Source organism: Aegilops tauschii, chromosome 3 (assembly GCF_002575655.3).
Source record: "Aegilops tauschii subsp. strangulata cultivar AL8/78 chromosome 3, Aet v6.0, whole genome shotgun sequence".
Lineage (NCBI taxonomy): Eukaryota > Viridiplantae > Streptophyta > Magnoliopsida > Poales > Poaceae > Aegilops > Aegilops tauschii.
The window spans coordinates 177,229,999-177,240,192 of NC_053037.3; positions in this window are offsets into that span (position 1 = coordinate 177,229,999).

Consider the following 10,194-nt stretch of genomic DNA (forward strand, 5'->3'; position numbering starts at 1 on the left):
CCATAGAGAAGTTGGAATACAGTAGGTTTAACACCAATATAAATAAAGAATGAGTTCATTATAGTACCTTAAAGTGGTGATTTGTTTTCTTATACTAACGGAGCTCATGAGATTTTCTGTTGAGTTTTGTGTTGTGAAGTTTTCAAGTTTTTGGGTAAAGATTTGATGGATTATGGAATAAGGAGTGGAAAGAGCCTAAGATTGGGGATGCCCAAGGCACCCCAAGGTGAAATTCAAGGACAACCAAAAGCCTAAGCTTGGGGATGCCCCGGAAGGCATCCCCTCTTTCGTCTTCGTCTATCGGTAACTTTACTTGAGGCTATATTTTTATTCACCACATGATATGTGTTTTGCTTGGAGCGTCTTGTATGATTTGAGTCTTTGATTTTTAGTTTACCACAATCATCCTTGCTGTACACACCTTTTGGGAGAGACACACATGAATCGGAATTTATTAGAATACTCTTTGTGCTTCACTTATATCTTTGAGCTAGATAATTTTGCTCTAGTGCTTCGCTTATATCTTTTAGAGCACGGTGGTGGTTTTATTTTATAGAAATTATTGATCTCTCATGTTTCACGTATATTATTTTGAGAGTCCTATAAAACAGCATGGTAATTTGCTTTGGCTATAAAATTAGTCCTAATATGATGAACATCCAATATGGGTATAATAAAAACTATCATATAAAGTTCATCGAATACTATGAGAAGTTTGATACTTGATAATTGTTTTGAGATATAAAGATGGTGATATTAGAGTCATGCTATTTGAGTAGTTGTGAATTTGAGAAATACTTGTTCTAAAGTTTGTGATTCCCGTACATGCACGTACGGTGAACCGTTATGTGATGAAGTCGGAGCATGATTTATTTATTGATTGTCTTCCTTATGAGTGGCGGTCGGGGACGAGCGATGGTCTTTTCCTACCAATCTACCCCCCTAGGAGCATGCGTGTAGTACTTCGTTTCGATAACTAATAGATTTTTGCAATAAGTATGTGAGTTCTTTATGACTAATGTTGAGTCCATGGATTATACGCACTCTCACCCTTCCACCATTGCTAGCCTCTCTAATACCGCGCACCTTTCGCCGGTATCATACACCCACCATATACCTTCCTTAAAACAGCCACCATACCTACCTATTATGGCATTTCCATAGCCATTCCGAGATATATTGCCATGCAACTTTCCACCGTTTCGTTTATTATGACACGTTTCATCATTGTCATATTGTTTTGCATGATCATGTAGTTGACATCGTATTTATGGCAAAGCCACCTTTATAATTCGTTCATACATGTCACTCTTGATTCAATGCATATCCCGATACACCGCCGGAGGCATTCACATAGAGTCATATTTTGTTCTAAGTATTGAGTTGTAATTTCTGAGTTGTAAGTAAATAAAAGTGTGATGATCATCATTATTAGAGCATTGTCCCAAGTGAGGAAAGGATGATGAAGACTGTGATTCCCCCACAAGTCGGGATGAGACTCCGGACAAAAAATAAAAAAAGGAAAAAAGAGGCCATAAAAAAAGAGAAAAAGGCCCAAATAAAAAAATGAGAGAAAAAGAGAGAAGGGACAATGTTACTATCCTTTTACCACACTTGTGCTTCAAAGTAGCACCATGATCTTCATGATAGAGAGTCTCCTATGTTGTCACTTTCATATACTAGTGAGAATTTTACATTATAGAACTTGGCTTGTACATTCCAATGATGGGCTTCCTCAAAATGCCCTAGGTCTTTGTGAGCAAGCAAGTTGGATGCACACCCACTTAGTTTCTTTTGTTGAGCTTTCATACACTTATAGCTCTAGTGCATCCGTTGCATGGCAATCCCTACTCACTCACATTGATATCTATTAATGGGCATCTCCATAGCCCGTTGATACGCCTAGTTAATGTGAGACTATCTTCTCCTTTTTGTCTTCGCCACAACCACCCTTCTATTCCACATATAGTGCTATGCCCATGGCTCACGCTCATGTATTGCGTGAAGATTGAAAAAGTTTGAGAACATCAAAAGTATGAAACAATTGCTTGGCCTGTCATCGGGGTTGTGCATGATTTAAATATTTTGTGTGATGAAGATAGAGCATAGCCAGACTATATGATTTTGTAGGGATAACTTTCTTTGGCCATGTTATTTTGAGAACACATGATTGCTTTGTTAGTATGCTTGAAGTATTATTATTTTTATGTCAATATTAAACTTTTATCTTGAATCTTTTGGTTCTGAACATTCATGCCACAATAAAGAAAATTAAATTGAGAATTATGCTAGGTAGCATTCCACATCAAAAATTATGTTTTTATCATTTACCTACTTGAGGACGAGCAGGAATTAAGCTTGGGGATGCTTGATACGTCTCCAATGTATCTATAATTTTTGATTGTTCCATGCTATTAAATTATCTGTTTTGGATGTTTAATAGGCTTTATTATGAACTTTTATATTATTTTTGGGACTAACCTACTAACCAAAGGCCCAATGCAAATTGTTGTTTTTTGCCTATTTCAGTGTTTCGCAGAAAAGGAATATCACACGGAATCCAAACGGAATGAAACCTTCGGGAGAATTATTTTTGGAACAAACGCAATCCAGGAGACTTTGAGTGGACGTCAAGGAAGCAACGAGACGGCCACAAGGTAGGGAGGCGCGCCCCCCACCCTCATGGGCCCCTCGTGGCTCCACCGACCTACTTCTTTCGCCTATATATACTCATATACCTTGAAAACATCCGAGAGCACCACGAAACCCTATTTCCACCGCCGCAACCTTCTGTACCCATGAGATCCCATCTTGGGGCCTTTGCCGGTGCTCCGCCGGAGGGGGAATCGATCACAGAGGGCCTCTACATCAACACCATGGCCTCTCCGATGATGTGTGAGTAGTTTACCACAGACCTTCGGGTCCATAGTTATTATCTAGATGGCTTCTTCTCTCTCTTTGGATCTCAATACAAAGTTCTCCTCGATTCTCTTGGAGATCTATTCGATGTAATTCTTCCTGCGGTGTGTTTGTCGAGATCCGATGAATTGTGGGTTTATGATCAAGATTATCTATGAACAATATTTGGTTCTTCTCTGAATTCTTATATGTATGATTTCATATCTTTGCAAGTCTCTTTGAATTATCAGTTTGGTTTGGCCTACTAGATTGATCTTTCTTGCAATGGGAGAAGTGCTTAGCTTTGGGTTCAATCTTGCGGTGTCCTTTCCCAGCGACAGCAGGGGTAGCAAGGCACGTATTGTATTGTTGCCATCAAGGATAAAAAGATGGGGTTTATATCATATTGCTTGAGTTTATCCCTCTACATGATGTCATCTTGCCTAATGTGTTACTCTGTTCTTATGAACTTAATACTCTAGATGCATGCTGGATAGCGGTCGATGTGTGGAGTAATAGAAGTAGATGCAGAATCGTTTCAGTCTACTTGTCGCGGACGTGATGCCTATATACATGATCATGCCTAGATATTCTCATAACTATGCGCTTTTCTATCAATTGCTCGACAGTAATTTGTTCACCCACCATAGATTATGCTATCTTGAGAGAAGCCACTAGTGAAACCTATGGCCCCCGGGTCTATTTTCCATCATATAAGTTTCCGATCTATTTTATTTTGCAATCTTTACTTTTCAATCTATATCATAAAAATACCAAAAATATTTATCTTATTATCTCTATCAGATCTCTGTTTTGCAAGTGGCCGTGAAGGGATTGACAACCCCTTTATCGCGTTGGTTGCAAGGTTCTTATTTGTTTGTGCAGGTACAAGGCGACTTGCGTGTAACCTCCTACTGGATTGATACCTTGGTTCTCAAAAACTGAGGGAAATACTTATGCTACTATGCTGCATCACCCTTTCCTCTTCGAGGGAAAACAAACGCATGCTCAAAAGGTAGCAGTGACCTCGTCGCCCCATCTCGAGGACTTGCGGCAAGGGCTAAGAATGCCCGGCCACGCCTCGTAATTGTCTCACGAGCACCTTCTAGGTCAACTCGACTCCACATCACTCGCAATTAAGCTCGCGCGGGTACCCCTCAGGGCCGACCCGTCTTTAGTAACATGGTCCAGTGTTAAGCCATAGTAACCATGTGTCTAACACCAAGGGGAACCCTGAGGAATCACCCTTGAAGGAATTCTGCCTGATGTTATCGTCAAGGCGAACGAAGGAGGAATCACCCTCGAGGTCCACTCTTGAGGAGTTGCATGACAGTGTCGTTATCGGGAGTGGAGAAGGAGGAAATCACCCTCGAGGACCATAACCGATGAACTAACCTACAAGGTTAACATCAGAAGTGCTGGTGAGGTATCACCCTCGGCACTCAATAGTAACCCAGTAGTGTCGAGCAACTAAGGGGGAAGTGATGTGCGGTGCCGGGGCCTGGTCTTTGATCCCGTTGATCGGGTCTTCTGATAATCCAGCGGGGCAGTCGGGACAAAGTGGGGGTCTTTGATGCGTCTCTACCCAGCCTATACTAAACAGTTTAGGATAAGCAGGTAAGGTACAACAGCGGGTACAAAAGCAGGCTATGCATCAGAATAGGAGCAAACAATTACAATAGCAAAATCCAATGCAAGCATGAGAGAATGGAATGGGTGATATCGGCATGATCAAAGGGGGGGCTTGCCTGGAAGCTCAGCTGCAAAGGAAGAAGTGTCATCGTCGACGTAGTCGATCACCGAGGCATCATCGGCCTCGGGGTCTACCCGAGAGAAGAGGGGGAAGAAACAGTAAATATAAGCAAACAGATGCAACACTAAGCATGACAAGATGATAAGCAGAACTAGGGTCGACCTAACGTAGCACTGCACGAAATAGGTGAAGGGGGAATTTAACCGGGAATGTATTCCCGGTTCCGGACCTGTGTCAAACAGATGATCAGAGGGGGAATGTTCCATGTTCAGGATGCTAGGGGCATGTGACAGATGAACGGACCGCGTATTCGGATTCATTGGATTTTTCTGAGCAACTTTCATGTAGAAAACATTTTCATCCGAGTTACGGATTATTTTATATGATTTTTCTAAGTTTTAAACATTTCCTGGAATTTTCTGTAATTAAATTTAATTAAAAAACATGAGAGTTAATTGCTAAGTGCACCCAGACATATCTACAAGGGATGACAGTGGGCCCCCACTGCTGAGTCAACAGTTGACACAGTCAACCTTATCCAAAAGAACAGTACGCGTGGGGGCCACACGTCATAGACCTAGGGATAATTAGTTGTCTAAATTAGATTAGTTAGCGGTGGGTCCCCACGTCATTGGGTGATTAGCTTAAACACACCTAACCCTAATCCAATTAGACCGGTCGGGCCCATTAGTCATAGGCCCAGTTGGCCACACACACACCGTACGCACAGGCACACATGCCTAGTCGCTCAGCCATGGCTAGTAGTAGCACCAGCAGCAGGTGGCGAGCACGGCGTGAGGCAGGGGCGGCAATCGCGGGCAGCGGTGGTTGCAGGGGGCTTGGCGGTAGCGGCGCAGCAGCAGGTAGTCAACGGCGAGGGCGGAGCATGGCAGGGGCGGCAGCAGCCGCCGGCGGCGGCCACTGCAAGCGGGGGGGCGCCCAGAGGGCGGCCAGGAGTAGGAGCGGTGGGCGGGCGCTCGGCTAAGGATGCAGCGGTGCATGGGACAGGCCGGGGCGAAAGACGACATGGGGCGTGGGGCGGCGACGGGCAGTGAAGCGTTGGCCGACGTGAACCATCGGCAGTGGAAGGGGAGAGGGCCGAACCTGCGTCGCGCGACTAGGCGCGGCCCTGAGTGATAGCCGGCTCGGGTGGACGGCGTACAGGGCAAGGGTCGCAGAGGCGGGGCGAGTAGTGAGCGAGCACGCTCGCGGCGGAGCTACAGAGGCTCTGCCATGGCAGCGAAAGTCGGGCGCGAGTCTACTACGCCAAATTGAAGAGGGGAAATGGGGGAATCGACGGAGGGCTCACCGCATGAGCTCAAGGGTGGCTCGTTGACTGCTTAGGAGCGGCAGACGGCGGTGAACTCGGCGATGGCGTTGAGGCGGCCGGAGGTTGAAGACGACGAGGATCCATCTCGGTGGGGCTCTCCGTCTTGACTTCGCGAGCGCAGACGATGGAGACGACCAGTGCGATCCTCCTGGACACTCTCGCACGGCGCTGGAATGACGGTGGCCGCGGGCGGCGACGGCCGCGTCAAGCGAGGAGGGGGAAAGGGCATCTGGTGGGGAGAGGGAGAGGCGGAGTGGGAGAGCATGGTGGAGTGGGCGAGTGGGGAGGGAGCCCGAGGCGTCGGGGCTGCCCTTATCCCCTCGCCGGCGACATGGCAGCGCGGGGCGCCGCGCGGGTCCGGCGGGAACGAGCGGGGGTGTCTCGGTCGGTCAAACAGAAGGTAAGGAGAGGATCGACCGCGGGGGAGGCGCTGGGCCGGCTGGTGGGCTGAGGCCCAAAGGGGGCAGGGGGTTCTCTCACTTTTCCCCTTTTTCATTTTCTTCTGCTCTTTTCTTTTTATAGAAAATGTTTTGCAATATTTGAGCTGCCAAAAAGGATTCTTTAAAATGTGGGACTTGGCCACATAATTACATTGCAATAGTTGGCACTGCCACAAAAATATTGTGGGGCTTTTGAAATAGTTTGCAACTTTTATAAATTGAAAAGGCATTTAATCTATTGTTTTAGCCACTGCTTTAATTGGTTTAGGCCATTTAAACACCTTGCAAAAATGTTGGTTCACCACCAATATTAACAAATGATTATTTGACACATGATGAACATTTTAGTTTTCATATTTGAGCAAACTTGAATTTCATTCATAATTAGGAATTGAATTCAGGCGGAGTTTCAAAAGGGATATTGATAAAAGTGACTAAGCACTATTTTAGCAAAAAGATTAGCTTGATCTCAGGGATTACTGTAGCATCATTGCACAGGGGTGTTACATTTATAAAGAGCACATGAGTTGGATGTAGAAATCGTCTCCGGTTGGGTACGCAACCGACACGGTTTGGTCAGACTACCCGTGTGCCACGCCCGTGCCCTGTAGTCACTCACATCAGCACAGTAGATTGGGCTCCACGAGGATTGCCTCCCGGTCTTGAAAATATCTACTGCCTCATAATCTCGAAAATATCTACAGCCTGGAAGATTTTAATGTTTGATAGCACACGATTAGTATGTGCGGACCGTGTGCGATGTCTGTTACTCCCGCTCTGCTTCAATCCCTTGATTCAAATTTTCAGTAGCCCCGGCATTTTACTCTCGCCTCTGCATCCCTCGCAATCTCAAAAAAATCTGCTCGCCCTTGATTCAAATTTTCAATAGCCCTTCCTTGTTACTCCCGCCTCTGCATCCCTTGCAATCTCAAAAATATCTGCTCGCCCTTGGTTCAAATTTTCAGTTGCCTCGGCATTTTACTCCCGCCTCTGTATCCCTCGCAATCTCAAAAATATATGCTCGCCCTTGATCCAAATTTTCGGTAGCCCCGCCTTGTTACTCCCGCCTAGTAAAATTTTCAGTTGCCGCGGTATTTCCTCAAACACCACCTTGCCCCCCCCCCTCCACACACACCACACACTCCCCAAAACCTCCGCTCACACAGACACACACCACCCCTCCCTCGCTCGAAACCATTGGTAGGTCGCCGACATCGCCGTCGCCTCCATCCTCAACCTCTTCCTGTGTGCCGGGGAGCTTGAGGAGCCAATGGCCAAAAAGAGGTTTATCGCGGCCTCTTCGCCCGACATCGGCGAGGTGGCCGCCGACATGTCCCCGTCGTCCTTCGTGGGCTCTTTATCGATCCGCCATCGCCGGTCGACCGATCCGCCCACCGCCGCGCCCCTACGCCGGTTCGAGGACTTCCACGTCCTCCCTCGGGCCCGACCGCCGACGAGGTCCTACCTCGGGGTCTGGCAGCGGTGGTGGGGGACGTGGGTCGCCGATATTATGGATCGAGAAACCCACACCCGCCGGTGGCTCGGTAGCTTCCACACGGCCGAGCTCGCGGCCATGGAATACAACCTCTGGCAGGTCCGCTACCATGGCACGGCGGCTAGGCTCAGTTTCCCCTTCAGCACACGTCCGGTCGACCTCGTCCCGGAAGAGCCAGGGGTGGTGAGCTCGGCTATGGCGCGGGAGGAACGCGAGGCGTGGGAGCGCCTCGAGGCCGAGGTTGCCGATGAGGCCTACATGCAAGAGCTCCGCCGGCAGCACCCGGAGCTCGTGGAGGCGGAGCGGATGATCTTTGCCGGCGCGAAGGGCGGCGAGGTTATCGTGCTCTCCTCCGATGATGACGTCGAAGGCGGCGAGGACGGCGGTGCGGAGGGCGTCGAGGTGGGCGGCGAGGACGAGGAGATCGACGTCGACGAGTGGAGGAGTGTCTTCCCCAACGACCCCGACGACGGCACCGGCCCGGACCCGGCTCACGGCACACCGTACCTGACGAGGAAGGATTGGCTCGACCGACACTTCAACCGAAAGTAGTTTAGCTTAGTTTAAATTTATGTTTTATGTTCGGTTACGCAAAACTATCTATGTTTATGTTTGAATGCATGCTACTTTCGGTTGAACCTGCTTTGAACTTGATCAAATTGAAGTTTACAACGTTAAGTTTAGGGGATCGACTAGAAACGGCCAAAAATTGCTGGAGTATATATATATATGCCTTGTTTATTTCAGTTCTTCACAATGTGATGCTCTATATGTGCAACTATTTGCCGTGCAGTTCAATTTCATCAATAACAGTTTCAACAATACCACATGAATTACGATATTTGGTTGTTGTTAAGGATGTTGCAGCTAAGATGCCTTTTTGTCGTGGAATTGTCACGGCAGATGTCCTCGAGCTAGGACTTAGTCGTGGAGCCATCGTAGCTAGGAAGCTTGAAGGGGTTAACGGGACAAGGAACACGAGGGTTATACTGGTTCGGCCCCTTACGGTGAAGGTAAAAGCCTACGTCCAGTTGAGGTGGTATTGATTAGGGTTTCGATGACCAGGGAGCTTAATTGCTATGCCTGGCTCTCGACGAGATCTTTTCTCTTCCTAAACCGCCGCCAGGTCGTCCCTTTATATAGAGAGGTTGACGCCCAGCAGCTCTCAGAGTCCCGGCCGGCTCATAAGAGTGTCCGGCTCGGACTCTCAACTATTCTTGCCTTACACTACAAGTTCTACCATAATAGCGGTTGTAACTACGGGCCTTAAGCCATCTCCGGGTCTTAAGCCCATCTTTGGCCCGCCGTCTTCAAGCTTGGCGCCGGGCTTCAGGCGATGACCATTATGAGTAACCCGGCCCCTCCAGGCGGGTGACTAAGGTTTATATCCTCAACATTAGGCCCCAGATTGATTTGAGCCGGCTCATGTCAATCTTCAATCCCTTCGACAGAAAATCTCCGGCTTACAATTGTGTGAAGGCTATAACCCGTCGTGACGTCATCTTCTGGATTCCGGGTAACCCGCCGTGACGTCATCTTCCATTAAGTCCATTTTTTACTCCACCATATCCGCAACGGATCTTATCTTTAACTGCCGTCCCGAAAATCGAGGTGTTTATATGGCGAGATAACCACGTCGTGGCCTCCTCGTTTCTCGCGCCCACTTATGAGCCTCACCTTATAAATAGCCCGGCCCTCTGGTCACTCGTCGCCTCTATCTTGTTCCTCCTCTCGCCCACTGTGTTGCCGCCCGAGCTCTGCCGCCACCGCGGATCTCCTCGTCCTCACCGACTTCAGCCGCTGCATCAACCTGTCGTGTCCAGAGAAAACGGCGGCGACCTCCGCGACTCACCAGCACCCGTAAGCCCTCGCCACTCCATAGAGTAGATCCACATTAGGTTCTTGTTGTTCTTCCCGTGTTCTTCGCCGTTCCTCGCGAGTTCTCGGTAGATTTCATTTTTACCACCTTTCTTGATCTTTAGACTGTATAGAACTGTTGCGGTAGTTGTTTCACGCCCGTTTCCAATGTACATAGATCCCTTCTCATCACATAAAGGCTCCGTTCGAACTTAAGAACTTCTTCTGCGTCTGTTTTAGGTCTAGAAACTTTTCCTTTTAGTCGACCATTTTGATCCAAAATATTCACTGCGATATGTGAAACTTGTTTTCACCACACTTAGTAAAAAACTGCATCTGCTGAGCTATGGCGGCTTGCATTTCCGGCTCAAAGAAGCCACGCGCCGTAAAACCTTCCGGCTCAAAAGAAGCCACGCGCCGT